Consider the following 19,648-nt stretch of genomic DNA (forward strand, 5'->3'; position numbering starts at 1 on the left):
AGTCACACATGGGTGAGTGGCTGGCCAGTTAACAATGGTGGCTTACAGAGTGGCATGACTCCCAGTGGATATTCTTACATTGTTTGTTTTATAGTTGAGAGTCACCCTTAATAGCAATTCAACTTCTTCATCTCTCCACACTAAGGCCCCTGGACCTCCCATTATTAATGTTTCTAGCATATTGTTCTCTGCATGCATGTGGTTTAGTTGCAAAAGCAAACAGCGCCTACTTGTAACCCTACAGGAAGTTTGCATTGTTTTCAGATTTTGTACCACTGCGGTGTAAACGTGAAACTTTTCTGAAATGAAAACTAAAAAAAAGATGCGTTTTTCTTGAAACATTGCGGTGTAAATGGGGCTTTAAGCAAACGTTGACAAAACAGTTGCTGATTAAGTAAATATTAGTAATCATCAGTGTCAAATACATGAAAATAAAAACAGCAATTTGGAATATGTCACATTTTGAAAGTCACATCATATATAATACATTAAATATCTTGTTAAAAGTAACGTGAGGTTCATGCATTCCTTTTTTCCTTGCATTTGCACTTAGTGTATAAAGTTTATAAAATGCATTTGTTGCAGAAAATCATTCGTTACGGTTTGACGAGGTACCAACATTCATTTTTCAAGGTGTTTACTAACTTTTACCAGTCAGTTTCTCCCCGGTGAGCGCTCAGAGCTTTCCTAAAGTCTCTGCTTGGGGTGAAGCAGGGTTCACATATTGCTCGGCAAAGCTCGACAGCTTCTGTTTTCACGAGAGCAGCTAATTGTCTCCTTGGATGAACAGCCTTTGCCTGAAGCAACACAGATGCATGGATTGTACTTGGAATCAATTTTTCCATTGTACTTGAAATCCATATTTGCTGCTTTTACATTTGTACATTATGCACCTTCCACTGCCTCACACTGCAATGTCACTGTGTTATTACTATGTTATTACATTCTACTTTACTACTATCTCAATCACTCCTATGTGTTCGTCGCAATTGTATTTTTGTTTTTATGTTTTTACTTTGTTTTTGTGTGTGCGATTTTTACTTCTTTCATCCATTAATACAGGAACCTGTGAATTCACCTTTGGGATGAATTATGTATTTATCTTATCTAATGTAGAGAAAATTTTTATTAACTTCAATCCGACACAACACAGCTTCCCAAGACAAGGAGTGAATTCCCTGCACGAGGCTCACAACAACTGAGATAAAGCGATCATGTTATGCTTTAGTAAGATTCAACAGTAAAGAAACATGGCCTATTCTTCATTTTGGTGTCAGTTTATGGTGAATATTGGAAATAGAGTTCAGCCAGTAATTGCAGAAAATGAAGAACGGTTCTCACTGTTTTCAAAGTAGGTGGAGGCAGGACAGCTATTGTTTTTTGACTCACTGCTGAATGGGTTAATCGGCCAGAAATGAACGACATTATTTTCTGCAAGTGGCATCTCAGAGTGAGTAATTACAACTGAATGCAATGTTCTCTGGTTTTTCTCTTTGAAATCTTTAGCATCTTGCAATCGCTATAGTAATATTGAAACTGCTTCAACCAGGCCCCATTTAATTAAAGGCGAGATTAACATAAGTTTCTTATATTTTATTGAAAACATGCTGTTTTAAAAAACAAAATGGCTGAGTTAAATTTAAACAGCTAGGGAGTGACTTTAAGTTCTGATAACGATGTGGGTACTGAGGAATTCCTAAAAGTGGTAAACACTTGTATGCATTGAAATGAATCATTGATTTTTTAATGAAATATATATGAAATGACTCACCAGTGTTCCTAGATGCCAACAGGATATGAGTGAAAACACATCATATCCATATAGAGACTGTGCTCTGAGCATTCAAAGGCAAGGCTGGTTGTGTAAAAGATTTAGCAGGAGAGGGAACCTCTACATTTAAGCTGACCTGCTCAAACATACATAATTAACAAAACAACACAGATCATGTTTAAGCAATCTGAGGATAGTGCAAACCCCACATTGGTCTGATTTATTGCTCAAACTGGTAAATACAGGCAAGCAATACTGTGTGCAAAATGTAGTAAAAATAAAATTAATAATGAATACAGACTTTTGGTTTCTGGTAAAATGGGACTTGACTTTGTAATTTTGCTGCTTCATTATGGTGGAATTGTGTTCTTCTAAAAGCCTGTGAACATTTTAAAAGCCAGGGGAACGGTTGATACAGATTTTAATGATGGGATCTACAATACCTTTGCATATGCTTTTGAGGACAATTTAAGTGAAAGCTTTACAAGACTCTTAATGTGAGCAGTGTGGGCAGTCCAGAGGATTCAATAAAAAGAACAGATCTGATAGTGCGGCGAAATTGGGGCTCTAATACGAGAGCTCCGTTGTCCCAAAACAGCTGAAACAAGGGGACGGGGGGGGGAGAAGATAAATTCTAACCTTTATAGTGAACAAAGACAATGGCCTTGAGTAGAGACCACCCCCCCACCCCCGCCCCCCACCTCCCACCCCCTACAGATCTTGCTATACTTGGATCTTGCAGAGACACTGACACATCCCGACATGAAAGTAGTAAGTCTGGGATGACTTCACAAACTTTGGAGAGCTCCAGCAGTGGCTTGCTCCCCGGGGCACAAAGCTGATCGCGTCTCACACAAGCCGGATTGCGTGAGGCCAGAGAGACGGCTGGCCTTGGTACACAGGAGCCGGGGCCTCGAGGGCCGAAACACCAACCAACAGACAATGATGTCCTCTACCCGTCTCTCTTCTCAAAGCCGATTAGAGTACTTGAGGGCTGGGAGAAAGTGACTATATCATCCCTGTCCGTCTGGAGACAGCTTTTTCCCCAGCCAAACCTGCAGACACAAACTGACACGGCTCCGGGAAATGCAGTCGAAAATCATGCGAGCGGCGCCGTTCAGGTAACTTTGCATGGATGTAGAGCGGTCAACCTCGGAGAAGCAGTTGTTTATTGCCTCAATCAATCAGTCTATATTTTGACAAGTATAAATGATCCCAACAAAATTGCAGGCAGTTTTGGTTTTGAGTAAAATGTGTCTGAAAGCTGGTTATATGTTATTTAAACTCTGTCGAACGGAATGACAAATGTGCACAATCAGTGTGAATCGCTGTTGTGGTAATTGCCGAGTTTTATATTCGAGAGGGTGGCACTCATTTTTCACTGGCACCCTCACTTTTTTTGTGTCACAGCTGGATAAAGCTATCCCCCTCAAAGAGAACCAAATTAGAGAAGGTCTTAAATTCAGGTCTGTCTCTCCACAGCGGCTGCCTCCAGGCTCTCACATGGATCTAATAGTATTTTTCTTGGTGGTTGCTGCTCTATCACAGGGCGATCGCACTACTATTTTTCATTTTACCTGAGTGTCATCAACAAACTTTCTCATCAGTATTTTTCTTTACACAACTTAAAAAAAAACAACTTATAAATCAATCTTTAATTCATGTTTAGAGATCAGTAGCTCACATTTATTGACGATCACTTCAGCAGATTTCAGTGCTGCTGACGACGATACCCAGATAGTTGAGTGGCTTTAGGTCATCTGTTCAGCAGTATATCTCAGTAATTTCAATCAATGCAATATCTCAAATGCACCATGAAGCATTTCTAAAATTCAGATCCAAGCAACGTTCAGAAATGCTCATGAATAAATTGATTACGAAGTTATTGTGAAAACTGAGAATATTGTGCAGTGATTTTCTGATATCTTTGATCTCTAATCTGTCTTGATCGACTTGTCCAGTTGTTTAATTGACGATTGCGGACTGGAAGTTTTAACTTGCTGTACAAATTTAAACATGGCTCCTTTTGCGCTTCAGCTATGTGAAGCCATCCACTGATTACTCCGTGGCAACGTTTGTCAATCACCCAGTGATGTAAATTAAGGTAGTATATATATATATATATATATATATATGAAGATACCAAAGACAAAACAAAACAGAAAAACGAAGTACGGCTGTTGTTGATAAAGAGTCGAAAAAGACTGTCTGAATAACGCTGTCAGGAAATAATCCGTTCAAATCGTCCTAGAGTTGGTCAGAGTGTTAGTCTGTGCGTGACAGACAAGCTACACAAAAGTGGGTTTTACACATTACCATATTCCATGTTTTTCTTCGATGAGAGAAAAGACCTCAGTGATGAGAACTTCCTGTCCACGGATTAAAAGTGGCTCAAAGAAACTTTGACAACAGCTCTATTTAAGTCAGTCCTATCTTTTTCAGGGAGAATTGTCATTGGAGAAGCAGTAGGCCAGTTATGGTACTGCTGCAACTTTTGTATAGCATTTTCAGCCCCCCCCCCCCCCCCCCCCCCGTACCACTCACTATGTTTATGTTAAAATTTTACATTTAACAAAATCATTGGATCATTTAAGGCCAGGTTTGTTTATTTAAACCACATATTTGACCACAGTCAAGTTCATTGTCATGGTTGGTAGTAACTTCACTCATGACTTAATGAAGCCTTAAAACACTGAATTATCTTGTCTATCTATATAATAATTTATAAATGGTTTGTTGTCACACAAATGTGTACATTTACAGGTTTTTTTTCTTCTCTGTTTTGGTCTCCCAATGTATTTTGTGTTAGATTTTCATCAACGGCCTCCCTTGTTGTTGCAGTAGAGTAGAAAAAAACAGGTACGATGGTGATAGAGAATGATCTCCTCCTGCTACTCAGTCTTTATTTATTGATCATTGTCATTTTTGCTCTCTGTTTTCACTTTCTTGATGGTTAAACTTTGAGACCCCTTTGAAAATGAGATGAAACGTCTGAAGAGGTTTGCCCTGTCAAACAAAGTTGTCTTTTGTTGTGGTTGGCATCGTTTACTCAGAAGTCTAATTCACAAATGTGAACACGTCTTCTCTTTGTTGAAACAGTTTGCATTTGAAGAGAAAGACATTTTATCGCATAACTTTTTGTACTGCTCGACTCTCAGTCCCATCAAAGGTCATTGTTGATGAGACTGATTGATTTAAAAAAAAAAAAATAATAGGGGATTGGACACATTTACCAAACCTGAGCTCAATATTAAACACAGCAGGAACTAATTTTCATCTTTAAGCGCAGCAGTGTTTTGATTTTTGCAGCTTTTTGGAGTGCTGGTGTATCCATGTCGCCAAAGTATCCTTGACAGCGCGGTTAGAACTCGAGTGCCTTTTCTCGACGTTGCACCAAGATATTCGGCGGTGTGCCGAGTCAGCTTGAACTGAAAGATCTTTTCTTGATTTACCACCTTTCAAGAAAAGGCGCAGTTCTTAACTTTTTTGAAAGAAACCATGAGATTTAAAGCAAGGTGATGTTTTCTCTGTTACCAAACCATCTTTTGCTGAGCGGAGAGATATTGGATTTATCTCGCCACATATCTCTCCATTGTCTGACTGTCTCTTTGTCTGTGTGTCTGTCTGATGCATCCATCTAGAAACAGCTTGCATAGTAGAAAGGACCAAAGCAGTCCTCTGGTCTTTTGTTCCTTCTCATGTCATTCTGATGGCTCAGAGGAAAAAGCAAAAGCAGTCGGCTTTGTTAACACTCCAATCAGTCTCATGATATTCACCATGTTCTCAGTTACAAGAATAATATAATATGCATCCTGCACTCACACTCTGTCTGGTTTCATCCCTCTTTTACACTTTTTGTACGTACTGAAAATTGTTTTAAGGTGTGAGTAAGATTTCACCACATCATGCAAGTACATGCTAATCCAAATAATGAGCAGTGAAATTAAAAACACATGATTTATCACGATTTTAATTTTTATATTAGTAATGTTTTCTTTAACTGGTTCTTTCTGTTTCACGAAAATATCTCACAGTTTTTCACAGTTATTTCATACCTCAATGGTTTCCAGCTACATTTTCTTTCCAGTCCGTTAATTTGAAGTACAGGTAGGAAAATGTGGAGGTCTTCACTGCAGCAACTCATGCCGTCAATTGTTCCCGGAAATGACCGTTTGGTCCAGGGAGAACCTAATCAGACCTGAAAAAGCTGTGTTCACCTGACAGACTGACAGCCAGTGTCTGGGAAAAATGCCTCTGCCAAAGCATCACTGTTTTACCTAGACGCTTACTCCAACCCCTGCATATATCTGTTTCAGGAAAATTGATCTTTAAATCTGTTTACATGCGCGTATTACTGTCACACTCGAGTTTTCCAAACAATGATTCAACGCCTTAGATTTAATGTGTTGTAGAGCGACACATTAAATCCCTTCCACATTTGTTTCCTTCCGTGCCCACATGAATAAAACAGGAATGACAGAACTTGACAAAGAGCTTGACTTGAAACCATGTCTTGCCTGACATCTGGTATCAGAGACTCTTGTCACCACAGGAACAAGAGACTGGAACAGACAGTGTGGGTAAATGTTGACCTAAAAACATTTAAGTATCACCCTAAAGTCATAGATATTTTTTTCTTCTGAGTGTGATGAATTTAAAACTGTAAATAAGTTTCTGAGATTTTGAACAATAAATACAGGCCTTGTTTCAGAGCACATAGTAAGTATATAGCTGACCCCATCCCGCTGCTGCAAGAAAAAGGCAGATTTAAACATTATGTTCCCAAGCCTGTATGGCCTGAAATGATGCATTGTACTATTTTATTATTTTTGCATCATCATTGACCAGATAAACAGAGATATTTAGGTATTTAGAGCACCTTCAATCATTTTGGAGATGTTCCAAAAACTTTTTTTTAAGGGTATCGGTTTTGAAATACCATGTTTTAATTTGAGCCTGGAAGTCAGTGAAACCTCCATTTAATGAATGGGTCAGAGCAGTAGGCTACTTTCTTTGATTCCATTAGAAAAGTTGAGGTACAGTAGAGCTCGAGATAAATATGTCAAAACCTGGACACCCTTTATAGAATACATTGAAAGCCTAACCCTCACTTGATGTCATATTTTTTGAAAAAAGACTCCTCTATTGATTATCTTTTTCTTTTTCTTCTCTTCTCCCTGTGCTTAACATTTGAAGGGTCCTTACCTTTCCATTGTTGTGTTTCTATGTGCAAGGGATGGGTATGTGAAACACAAGACGCATAATGTCTTTGATGCTGCAGTTTATATATGTACATGGGCATGTGTATATATACCTCTTTTATTCCTTCCTCTTATCTGTCGGTCATTATTTTGATCATTACTATTTATCTTGTTTTATTATAATTTTTCTGTAAGGCCTTGGGGTGGGGGTGGGTTGTGGGGTTGGGGGTTGTTATTGGTTGTGTGTTATTCTGTAAATTGAAAATTATAGATAAAGTTGGAAAAAATAACATCTGTGGAGATATATTTTGCAGTACTCTTGGTCCTCCGTTAATTCTTCCATTAATTTTCTAACAAGAAGCTAAACAGACAGTGAAGCAGTTTTAAATGTCACAAGCAACCTAAAAATATGTTCAGCCACAACTAGTTATTCGATTTTTGGAAGCGCTAGAATTAAATGACTAAGAAGTTAATCTTGTATGTCACAAGATTAATAAGTACAATAAACATGCTAAGATTATCCCAAAATTATATTTGTTTTACAAGAATCAAAGTTACTCGGCCAGGTTAAAAAACAAACTGTTTCATGTGATTTTCATCTATTGATCCATCCATCCAACCAATGTGTCCAACTTGGAGTCATGATACTATTGATACATAATGCTATTATGAATTATTGCCAATTAATCTAAGTGGTTACTGCCTTTTCATTTGTTTTTTTCCCCAATTTTCAGATTTTCTTTACAAGGCATCACTGCCCTTGAAGTTCCAAGTGTGTCAATATTTTTATTAAAATGTCTCACTTTAAACATTCCAGAGGTTGTTTTTGAGCTTTTTTCTTGTGATTGATCTAAACTTTATTTGATTTACAAAATCATAAATAATTTGATCTTATCTTTAAAGGTGCCTTAAGGAGTTTGCACATTTTATGCGAAACAGCGCCCCCTGCAGGCCTTGGGCGTAATGCAGCTTAGTGAAAAACTCGTCCCTGTGGCTCGCGTGCACGGAAGAGGGGAACTCCGTCTTCGCTCGTTTAGAAGCGCTCAAGTAAGATTTAAGTTTCTTTTACCTGGTGGAGTCTGTGCTGGAGCTGTGGCAGTGCTAGAAGCCGGTCTTTTCTTAATTTCTGGAAGCTCCTGCTCAGTTGTTGCTCATTAAGCATCTGGCGGAGTAATGGCGGACAAAGCGAAACTGAACAAGCCGGAGCGCGCATTACGTCATTCCTTTCAAATTCTCCCCAAAAAAAACTCTGGTGCCGGACCGGCACTGCAACTTTCAAGTGACAATTTAGCGCTGTTAGAGGTACTTATAATGAATATGTCAGGGTACATTGTACACATCATTAAAAATGTGTAACATATTTGCGGTGGAAAATAAGTATTTTTAAGGTTTTAAAACTCCTTAATGCACCTTTAAGGTTTACAATTTTTGGAACTGAAATAGCTTTTTGGAGGTGACAGCACCAAATATAAAATTTTTCAGACTTTGGTTATGTTTTAAAAACAGCAGTCATGAGTTTCCTACCATTTGAAGTGCAATTTTTTTTTTTGTTGCACAGAACTCTATTTTGAACAGTGTTTAGGATTAAAAGTTATATAGGTTATGTAGATGTTATGTAGTGTGAGCGTCTGCGTGCGTGCGTGTTTTTTTTTTTTTGGTTTTTTTTTTCTTTATCTGGCCTCCGGCACTGATTGTTTTGCTCAGCTGCCACCTCACCAACCATTCAGCTTTACTTACTGTTAATCAACTTTCCTTCAATTTTGAGGGAGTTTTAAAGCAGTAGGAAACAATAAGTGGAAGGAGTAGAGTGCATGGCCCGCTAATGGGACTATTTCATTCCATTTAAAAGGGCAATATTCAGCCCAGCTGTTTAAATAAGCATTGCTAATGTACCTCAGGGGCTCAGCGATGGGCATTATCTACCAAGCGGGGCTCCATCTGGCTGAGGCACACTGATTTTTATTTGTATTCCCTACTGTTTTCACTCAGGTTTGTTTTATGGAGAACAGGGCAACAATACCGTAGCTCTACTATGTAGTTTGAGGATCACAGGCATTCTCCGCTGAACAAAGCGGCGCCTTAGCTGAACTGAGATGTATGCTGCTTCCCCAATTTGTCCTCTAAAAACAAATCAAGACCGTGTTCACACTCATTCAAGCATGTTTGTGTACATTGAAGCCATGCAAATTGGCCTTCCTCAAAAAGACTGTGCTTGGGTGTGGGAAACATGGAGCAAAAATTCAGCCCCCTGAGAAAAGTATTTAAATGAGGCTGCCACATCTGTGTTTGCTCAGCTACGGGCGGGGGGATCTTCGTACAAACCCAGGAGCTGGAGGCTGGGATGATGAGCTTGTGAGGTCTGTGTTCAGCTTGGTCAGTTCCTCTCTGACTTCAATCAGATTCTCTGTTAGAGGAATTTAATTTGCATCACACGCCTCACCGGTCAAGTCTCCCATTTTATCAAAGCATTTTCAGAGGCATCACCCATACCGACTACTCCCGGCCTGGTCTGAAATGCGCCTGGGCATTTAGGCTTTAAGATGGACTCCAGTGGTGAAAGCAATGCCTCGGCTATTTTGTTTCAAAAGTGAAATATCATTTCCAATTTTTTTACGATATTATGGCTGGGCTCGGTTAGAGAAGAAGGCAGACACAGTGTCAAAATTACTTAACCCTCTGTCATCCCAGTCAGAGGTTTGCCTTTTCCTCCTCAGTAAGTGTGTGCCCATCACACAGAGGAGGCTGTGTCAGGAAGATGAAGCGGCGTCAGCTAACCTAATTGGACATGAAATGCTATTAGCCCCGTAGCTATTGCAGTTCAAGTTGATTGGGGCTTGTCATTACAGATCCCCATCTCCTGATTGGGGATAGGTGAACATGAATTATCGTCGCTGCTTGAGATGATGCTAACTCACCGTTTCTGACAGCTGAAATCTGTGCGCCTCGGCCTCATCCTGTGTGCCCTTATGGTGATATGTGAGCGAGGGCACGGTTTTACCAAACTCCAGCTAACATTCTCCATGCAATCATGCTCTCATGAAGCAGTCATCAAGCATGCTGCCAAGAAGATGAGCACTCTGGGTGTTCGACTCCTTGGTTGAAAGAAACACTGCAGATAGTTTAGGGGCCACGGGGTTATTTCAGAAAGCAATTTGCAACCGCTCCTTACATGTAGACCTCAAATGGTGCCAGCATTCAATTTCATGAATAAATTTGTGACTTTCACAGTTCTCAGTCGGGCTCATGGATGGGTCGTAAGTATGGTGTTGCATTGTATTATTTGAAGTTGAGAAGATGATGATGCTAGTTTGCAAAGCCTACTCATTTGTAGAGAAGCTGTAACACAGATGTATCTTAGTTTTTGCTCCAACACTACATTAAGTGATCAAAACTGCAGGCACAGAGCTCTCAAAGCACAGAAATCAAAGGAACAGCTTATCATGTCCAGGTTTTGTACTTCTGTTGGGCGGTTTCCCTTCTCTAGATGAATAAACAAGCCTTGTCCCGCTCAACTTCATGCGCTTTTTTCCCATTTAGTATACACTGACGTTGTATGCCAACCAAAAAAAAACAAAAAACATTTTTACTGTAATTAAGGCAGAGTCTGCCTTAGATTAATGGCTGATTTGTTACCAGTAATGTGGTTCACAACGGTTTGTTGCAAATCGTATCGCGGCAGGAATGAGCCATGTCCGTTCCATCTGCTGTAATTTCTTGGACAAATCCTGTGCGGCTATGCAAGTGTTGAACAGAGGGCCGATTTCACATAATGAGGATAAACCATGTGACACAGAACTTGGATCAGGCAAAACAGGTACACAACCTAACGGTTGTACACTGAGTCGTTTGTGTGACTGTGATTCAAATCAGTCAGGTTATTTTCTGTGACATACAGGATATGACATTTTTTAATTCATTTTTTTCAACTGAATACACTTAAATCCTACTTAAATCCTTTGCCATATCAAAACTACACAAAAAAGAAAAAAATAAATAAATTGGATGAACTTGATTTTAACATGCAACCAATGTTCCATGAAAAACAAACCAGGATAAGTCAATTGATCTTGATCCTGTTGTTTAAACATGAAATATAGTTATTGGTGCTGCATCATGTGAATGTGTACATTCAATTTATTTGCCTTTCGGTGAATCGAAATCTTCGTATCAGTCCAGTGAAATTGATTTACATTTAGTCCGCATTAGTCAAACACTTTAACTCAACAAAATTCACCCTTGTTGTCTGAACCAGTATGGGTTTCATCAGATTTTCTTGTTTGGGTCGTATTGAATGAATTAATTGAGGTTTTATCCTTTATGTCACATGGTGTGCAAACAACACAAGAAAAAGGCCATTTTCCTTTATTTATTTATTTATTTAATTTGACAACAATAATCAAGAAGTCTGCAGACTAAGAACATCAAATCAGGAAAACAAAATAGGTAAGAGTCGAGAGCAGGGGTGCTCAACCGGTGTCACCAGGTAGGCCGTGAGGTGCAGGGGAATAAAAAAAAGTTTGTGCGGTAAAAAAAAAAAACAACGAAAGAAGAGAGCAATGTGCGCGCGAGCGAGCGAGTATGTGTGTGAGCATGCAGCGCTTCATGCTTGAGAAACAGCGGTGTAGCTGCAGGGGTGCCCCCCCACCACCACTTCTTCTTCTTCTTCTTCTTTTTCCGGCAGACTAGGTATAACTCGGTGCATTGCTGCCACACACAGGTTATTTGCGCTATCACAGCTTCATCTTCTGGGGCCTAAATCCTGCTGTACAGACCCGTTCTCAAAAGAAAGTGAACTACTGCCTGTGCAATCTCCCTCTCACCAGAGTTGGGTATGTAACGACAAGTGACGAGCGTTACAAGTAGTTAAATTACTTTTGATGGGAACGAGTAGTGTAACGGCACTACTCCCTCTAGATTGGTAGTTAAACTAGCGTTACAAATGAAACGCTACGATCGTTACTTCTACAATGACAGCAAATAGAGCAAACAAAATAGTATTTAAGCGGAGTTTTTTTTCTTACCATCAGTAGATGGACCGGCGGCCATACGAGCAACTACTCGCTATCTCTTCCGGGTCAGGGCTGATGGAACTGTCAAAGTAAAATTGGTTGCCTTATATAAATTTGTGCCCCACTGACAACACTGCACTCCCTCCTACTGTAAATGCCGCTTTTAAATGAATACTCCGGAGATTAGGGACCCACGCCCTTTCCCTATCATTAACAAAGTTAGACAAGCTCATAAATACCTGTGTCTCTGGTTCCCAGCTGTTAGCATCGTAGTTAGCTTAGCTCGAAGCTTAGCTGGAAGTCAATCAGAGCCGGACTACGCAAATGGACAAAATACTCCTTCCAGTGGTCCAGGGGATGGCGTGTTAGCACGTGAAGTAAATCCGAATGGTTATAAAACATTTTAAAAGACGTGTTTTCTTTTCAATCTGTTAAAAAAAAAAAACGTTTTGATACACAGATCTGCGCATGCGCAGCGCTCCGCGGAGAGAGATGAGGGAGCACAGCTCCGCGGAGCACTATGCAGTAACGAGTAGTGTAACTTTGTTACTATTTCCATGGAGTAATCAAGTGGTGTAAGGCACTACTTTTTTCAAAAGTAACTAGTAACGGGTAACTCTTTACTTTTTTGAGTAACAGACCCCAACTCTGCCTCTCACTCAATCCCTCGCTAGGAGTGTAACGGTACACAAAAGCCACGGTACGGTACATACCTCGGTGTAAGGGTCACAGTTCGGTACGTTTTTCGGTACAACAGGGAAAAAGAAACAAAAGTTCACATATCAGTGTGTCCTGCAGGGTACACGTTTGGCCAAGGGGGAACGTGTAGGGGGGGAAGACGAGAGTTGCCGAGAGTTGCCGAGCGGCGGGGGGGCTTTACTCGTGTATTCGTCGTGTGATTGTGTGTACCGATCCGTGACCCCCGTACCGTGACAGTACAGGACAAATACAAATACCGTTACACTCCTATCCCTCACCCAGTATTGTTGCAAGTGAAAATGTTTTTAGTCTCAACTTTTCCAAATTTATAAACAATATTTTCCTGTTTTGTGTACGCTGGACACTTCATTATGACATGGCTCACTGACTCTGATGATTCAGTGTTCACGTTTCCCAACAAGATGTTTCCCTACTAAACCCCCCCAACTGAACCAACTGTCCACACTGCTGCAAGATGCAGTTTTATCCCTGTGATATAACTCAGCGACTTGACTCTTGCTTTGTAGTGACATAGCTCCAGTATTATATTTCAAAACCATAGAGCAGAAAAACAGTGTCTGAAAGAAAATGTGTTCTCCTCATTTAAAACATTTGAGCATTCCAAAGTTTCACTTAGTTTATTGGTCCAGTATTTTCTGGAAAAAAAAAAAGAAAAAAAAAACTATGTGAAACACACGACTGACAAGACTGCTTGGAAAACGCAAGGAAGTAAATGTACAAAAGGTGGTGGTACATAATGATATTGAACTGAAGACCAAAACTGTACAGTCGGACGTATAATTCTGGCATTCCTTTTGTTTTTCCCTGCTCTCCTTGTGTTTCCCCTCTGGCTGGTGTTGCCTTTCTCCAGGTTCATGGAGGCAGTGATGCATGGTGACCAGACTGAATAATTGCCCAATTTCAGCTCCATCGTGCAGGAGAGCTCAAGCCATGATCACCATAATGTAGACCAATCAGATGGCAGATTGAGAAAAAGCACACGGTGAGCTGTTGTAATTTATTTTAGTCTTACCTGGACAGTGCTGTGTGTCTGTTCTGAAAGACTCTACCAGCACTCTGATTGACGGGTGACATAATCTCTTGATTGACAGGCCTGAGCTGGGATGTTTCATGATTACGGCTCAGTTTTGTCTGTGTGTGTGTGTGTGTGTGTGTGTGTGTGTGTGTGTGTGTGTGTGTGTGTGTGTGTGTGTGTGTGTGTGTACGTGTGTGTTTGTAAGAGGGTATGGCTGGGTGTCGAGCGAGCATTTCACTCGGGCATCAGAGAGTGATGAGCCGTAGAAAGTATTAGACATGTAATCAGTGGGGCTGTTCATCTCTCCATTTGGGTGAGTGAAATCCTGAGGGGCAAGAGTTGAGTGTGGATGCCCCCCGAGGGCCTGGAGCGTCTCATGCTTGCCTTTGTGGAGCCTTGTAATGCTCACAGCAGAGAGGAGCTGATGCAACAAGAAAGGCCCCAACAGAGTTGATTTTCTTTCATATCACTCTCTTTCCTCTTGCATCTGCTCTGCACTGCATACAATTTTGCGCAGTCTCTTTTACTTTGCCCCTCAAGACTCACTACCTATTCCCGCTCGTCTCTCGACTTGCTTATGCAGCCCCTCCTTTTCCTTTCGAGCCATTTCATTATGCTGTTGTTGAATATACTGCAACCAATTGTGCCAAAGGAGTTGGTTTGCTATAATATGAAAATCTGACCTCATCTTGCAGAGGTCACGGGCAATAAACACCTGACAAGAGGGTGGGCCGATGGAGCTTCAAATTCTAATTTTCTCTTAGCACCTTGTTGGTTCGCGGTGTTACCAGGGTCAGCTCGCTTCTCCCTCCCTGTGGTCAGTCCGGGCTAGAAGAGTGCACAGCATTTTATTTTCATACCTCCACCGTCCTCCGTTCTCGAGCATCCAGATTTATTGATATTGACCTTTTGCTGAAATTAAGCGTGTAGATCCCTGAGCAGCGAGAGCAAAGTTTAAACCAATTAAAGAGCACTTCACCAATCAGCAAGTCACAAGGCTAGGAGCTGTCTCACAGGCCGGCCTGGTAAAATTAAAATCATTTGCACTGTATCAAAACCTGTTCACAGGGGCAACAGTGCCTAAGTAATCTGATTAGGCGAGCCATCTAAAAAAAAAAGAGCAGAGGATCACCTTGAGTCTGTAAACACTGATGGCAATGACAATAAAGAACCTGAGCACACCGAGTGCCCTCAGGGGATCCATACAAATATTGCAAAATGATTTCTGTCTGAAAGCAAAATAAACCCAATTACTTTGATTATGCTATTTAAGTCTGCGTCTAATTGTTTGTGTTCCAAGTGACTTCCTCTTTTCTCTTTAGTCCTACTGTGAAGAGAAAACACTTCTGTTTCAATGACGCGACGAGACATCAGAAGGTACCTTCTTGGATAAAATGTGCATTTCTGTACATTGGACAGAAGAGAACATAGAGCCTGGGAAATGTAAATGAGTGATGAGCAAATGAATGCAGACTGGAGCAAATGCTAATGGACATGGATTCTATGAAGAAAGTTCCAGAGTATCTACATGCTGGAGGAAGATAGTTTATTTACTTAACAGCATTTCTAATGGCACATTTGCATGCATGTATTCATCATAAAGATTCAGCATATAGGGAGATAACTGCGTTGATAGCAGTTCCACTAGAAGAGGCAATTATCTCAAAACATCGTAACGTTTATATTATATTGACTAAACATCACCGAATAAATCAGCAGTTCTTAAAAACCATGGACTGAACCCTTCGGTTGTGATACATGATCGCTCTCAAAAAGAGGCTGTTCGAGTATGTTTTGTTCACAAGTGAGCGTAAGAGCAGCGAGAAAGTGATGAAAAGAATGGTGTTTAAACTCTCGCCAGCGAGCATTCTTCATAGTTTCAGGCTGTTTAACGGAGATTCCTCCAACCTGCAGTCCAGGTTCACAGGTTGAGGAGCATCAAAATCTGGAGAGGGCTCAATAATAAATTGCCCCTACTTTACCTTGAGAGGAGGTAGCCATTTTTTTTTTTTTGGGGGGGGGGGAGTCTAGGCAGAAGCAACGATGGAACAGTGCTGTAAGCGGCAGGTACCATCCTTCGACCTTCTCACTCAGTGGTTGGAGTGCTGGCTAAGAGCCTAGCAGCCACTCTCCAAAATAATTCTGTTAGTTCCCATTTTCACTGCTTTGACAGTACTTGTTTGTCTTTGAGGATGAGGCCAAGCTCCAGCGTCCTTCATGCGTGTCACTCTTTCTTCACACGTCAATCTTGTCTTTTTAATGTCATTAGCCCTGAGGTGTTTTAAAAGGCTTCTGCCTTTGTTTCCCTGATAGAAGTTCTCCAGTGTAAACAGCGTAGTGACGACGAGTCGTTGACATCCATTACCATGAACACTGTAACCAGAACTGCTAAGTTCAAATCTGCATGTGTGCAGATATACTGTATTATCTGTATCTTTGTGAGTCTATTCCTTAGCAGCAGTGTTTTTTTTTTTTTTTGCTTCTTCCATTTAGGTATAGTTTGAACTTTTCTATTCTGCTCGGAGGCCCAGCTGCTCCCCAGGTGATAACTGTGTGTGTTCTGCATACAAACAAACCTGTCAGTCTGAGACACAGCGTACAGTTCAGCACAGTGCCCTGGTACTGTCAGAATACAGAGGCGCCTTTTGCCCATGCCATGCAAACACATGCAAGAACATGGAACTGTGCTCTAAGTGCATTTTGATTGCAAACGGGATCCTGCGGTTGTGGGTCGGGCATTTTTGAGGGCCAGCGGGAGAGCCCGGCTCAATGGTGCGTCTGCATCGGTGCAAAGCTCTGCATCCAGCCACTTCTTGTCATCAGACTAGCATGGCCTGGCTTATGTATGTGCATATTTATATGCATTTGCATTTATTCATGAGTTTATTTGTTCCCCTTCTTGTCATGATAAGCTGACTTTTGGTGGTGGACTTGGCTGTGAATAATCCACTGAAATTGGATCTTTTTAACTTGCACTTAATTCATTTTCATGTTGTTATTTATTATTTTATTTTTTTTGGTTTAACTCCCAGACATAACAAACTGTTAAGCGAGACTGTGTGGCACGGAGCGTATTTCTTTGGAATTGTTGAAACAATGAGATCATGTGCAATTTGCAGTTAGTGAGGATTTTTCAAACACATAAATACATTCAGCTGAAGCACGTACTCAAACTGGACATCCAAACAAAAGGAAGAAATAAATACTGAGTGTACAAGTACATAAGACAGGTCGCTATATAGATGTAATTATGGAAAGATGAAATGCAAGCACCTGCAGGCAGCACGTCAAAATTATTTCTATGTGAAAATCATGTTACACATTTCAAACAGCTCCAAGTCATTTTGATGTGCAGTTGATTCCGATTTAACGGCAGATCTTCTAAAAGTGCTACGCGGGGCTTAAAATGAGTCATGGATCAACTGCTGTGTTTTCCTGTCGGGGTCCAACAGCGTACATGTAAGTTAATGACCACAATTATAGGAGAAGGAAAACAATCAATTGTTTCTGTGACAACAGCAGTCTACCTTAAAGGCAACACTGAGGGAAATATCGACATGCTACACTTTCAGGACCAGGAAACCACATCTGCAACAGCACTGAGTTAACCAAACAAAAGGATGCAACAAAAAAATCAAAACAACAATCAGCAGTCCTTCTATAAGAAAACTGCTTCTGTCCAATGAGTCATTCAAACTCGTACATACAGTTTTTAATTGAATGATTTGCAAGTTGCTTAAACTATCACTTAAAAAACAAAATGAACCAAAAAAAAAAGACTTTCATTGCAGTAACACAAGAGCAAGAACAAAATTTGAACTATTAGAAGTGTGCTGCTAGCATTAGCTCACTAATCCCCTCCTAGTCAAACAACATAAGCCCTGGATATAGAAGAGCCGACCCGGCGGGGAAAGAGAGAGGCTTTAAATGCACTGCAAGCTGCTACCTAAATTAGAAATTAGTAGTAATAGTCATTTGTTGCAAACTGGAGGATGTTAACACAACAGGCCCAGCGCCTCCTGTCAGCTTCCCGTGTGACACTGCATTCACATAAACTAGCCTCTGTGCGAGTGTGAGCTCTAAAAATACACGTTAACATCGTTTGAGAGTTGTGAATTTACTGAGAGAGAAATGCTTGAAAAATATCAATTAAATTCATGTTAATTACCATAGCGGATCTTGGAAATGGAAAAATATGATGACAACTGCCTTTGTTTGCCAAATTTGAGATGTTCTTAGTGTTGTCATTTTTATGCATTATAGCAGATCCATTGCCTTTTTAGGAACCTCTATATTTTGATTGAAACATCCTTCCAGTAAAAGAGTTGAGGACTGAACTGGGAACGGTCTTTTGTTTGACGCTTTCCAAATGTAACCTGCATTGAACATGCAACGGACATCACAGCTTCTTCAAATATTACTGTTAAAAAAGATAAAGGAAATAAAACAATTACAAACAGAGCATGACATGAAATCATTTTCTCCCTGATTTGATTCTGGATTTGGGGCTTCTCTGTGTGGAATTGTCATGTGTCTGTGTCGATTTTGTTGATTTAGTGCAATTTTAATTAGCTGCAGTTTTATACCGCGAATAACTTCATTCCTTTTCAGTCAGTTTTAATTACTTTATTGTTGTTGAACAAAGCAAATAAAGCAAAACTGGACTTACAGAACTGAAATAAAAATGACTGAATTGTGAAACAAATGGTGCAAAGAAAGAATCCTTTGAAAAAGACCAAAGTTGATAGTTAAGGGTTTTTTTTTTTTTTTTAATGAAAATGTGAAATAAATGAAAGATCTCAAGAAAGGTCAGTATTTTTCTTGCTCCTCTCGCATAACTCTGCAGGGTCCTTTTAAATATGTAAAGAATGAGCCACAGACCTTTTTGTGGATATGGCCTTAATAAAATAGTTTGTAGCTCCAGACTTCACCTGGTGAAGACAGACTCTTCTTTACACTAAAGATATTTCTTGATAACATTGGTAGAAATTTTCAGTCAGTTTCCGCAGTTGCCTGATCATAATCAGAGGCCTCCCTGATGGTATTACATGTTGGATAAGTGACACTTATAGCCACACTTGCCAGAAGTTTTCTGATTTGTCAGACAAGATCTCACATGGTGAGACATTGTTGGTAGCAGTCAGCTCAGTGGCAAAGTACAGGTTCCAAAAGCTGCTTGCTTCACCGTCATGACCAGTAGTCATGTTTAAAAAAAGAGACTAAATAAATACTAAATCCAGAAGCAGGTTTTATTTTTAAGAATTAACAATGAAAATGAGCAATTACACTTTTGACCTCAGCCACTCAAAGTCAAATGATGACTTCTTCTGCTTTTAAACCTCAAGATACTTTAACAACCTTTGAATTTCCTGAACAAGAAGATGCTGCTTATTTGATGTCAAAGCAGGAAGGAGGTCAAAGAAAGGAGGAAAAAAAGTGGTGGACCTCATTCTTTCAGTAGTGCACATCAAATAAAGCAGATCAAAGTCAGACATTAAGAACAGAAATTCATCTCTGAACATTCTCCCCACTGTAAGTGTGTACCTGTGTGTCTGTTCCTGAGTGTGTATCCTTCTTTTGTTATTTCACCGACAAGGAAACATCAAACGGAGATACGTTGCTTGAAGAGATTCTGTCTGTCACATGAAAGTGATCACATCTATTAGTCTTCAGCAAAAAAAAAATCACTGTATCCCACTGTATTATATTTATACCTTTATTTTGTACAAGTTACCAACGTACTGATTCTCATGGGAGTTGTTTTGTAAGGTTGTCAAAAAATGTTTTAATTCACTCTGGAAACCACTTCCCTTTCATCCCAAAACTCACACGGCTTCTATTGCAATCTGATGCAAAGCTGCAGGGTGATTCAGTTGAATGTTTACAACCTTCTCATATAACATTGATCGACGCTGCATGGCTGCACAGGAGG

This window comes from Salarias fasciatus, chromosome 1 (genome assembly GCF_902148845.1).
Source record: "Salarias fasciatus chromosome 1, fSalaFa1.1, whole genome shotgun sequence".
In the NCBI taxonomy this organism is placed as follows: Eukaryota; Metazoa; Chordata; class Actinopteri; order Blenniiformes; family Blenniidae; genus Salarias; species Salarias fasciatus.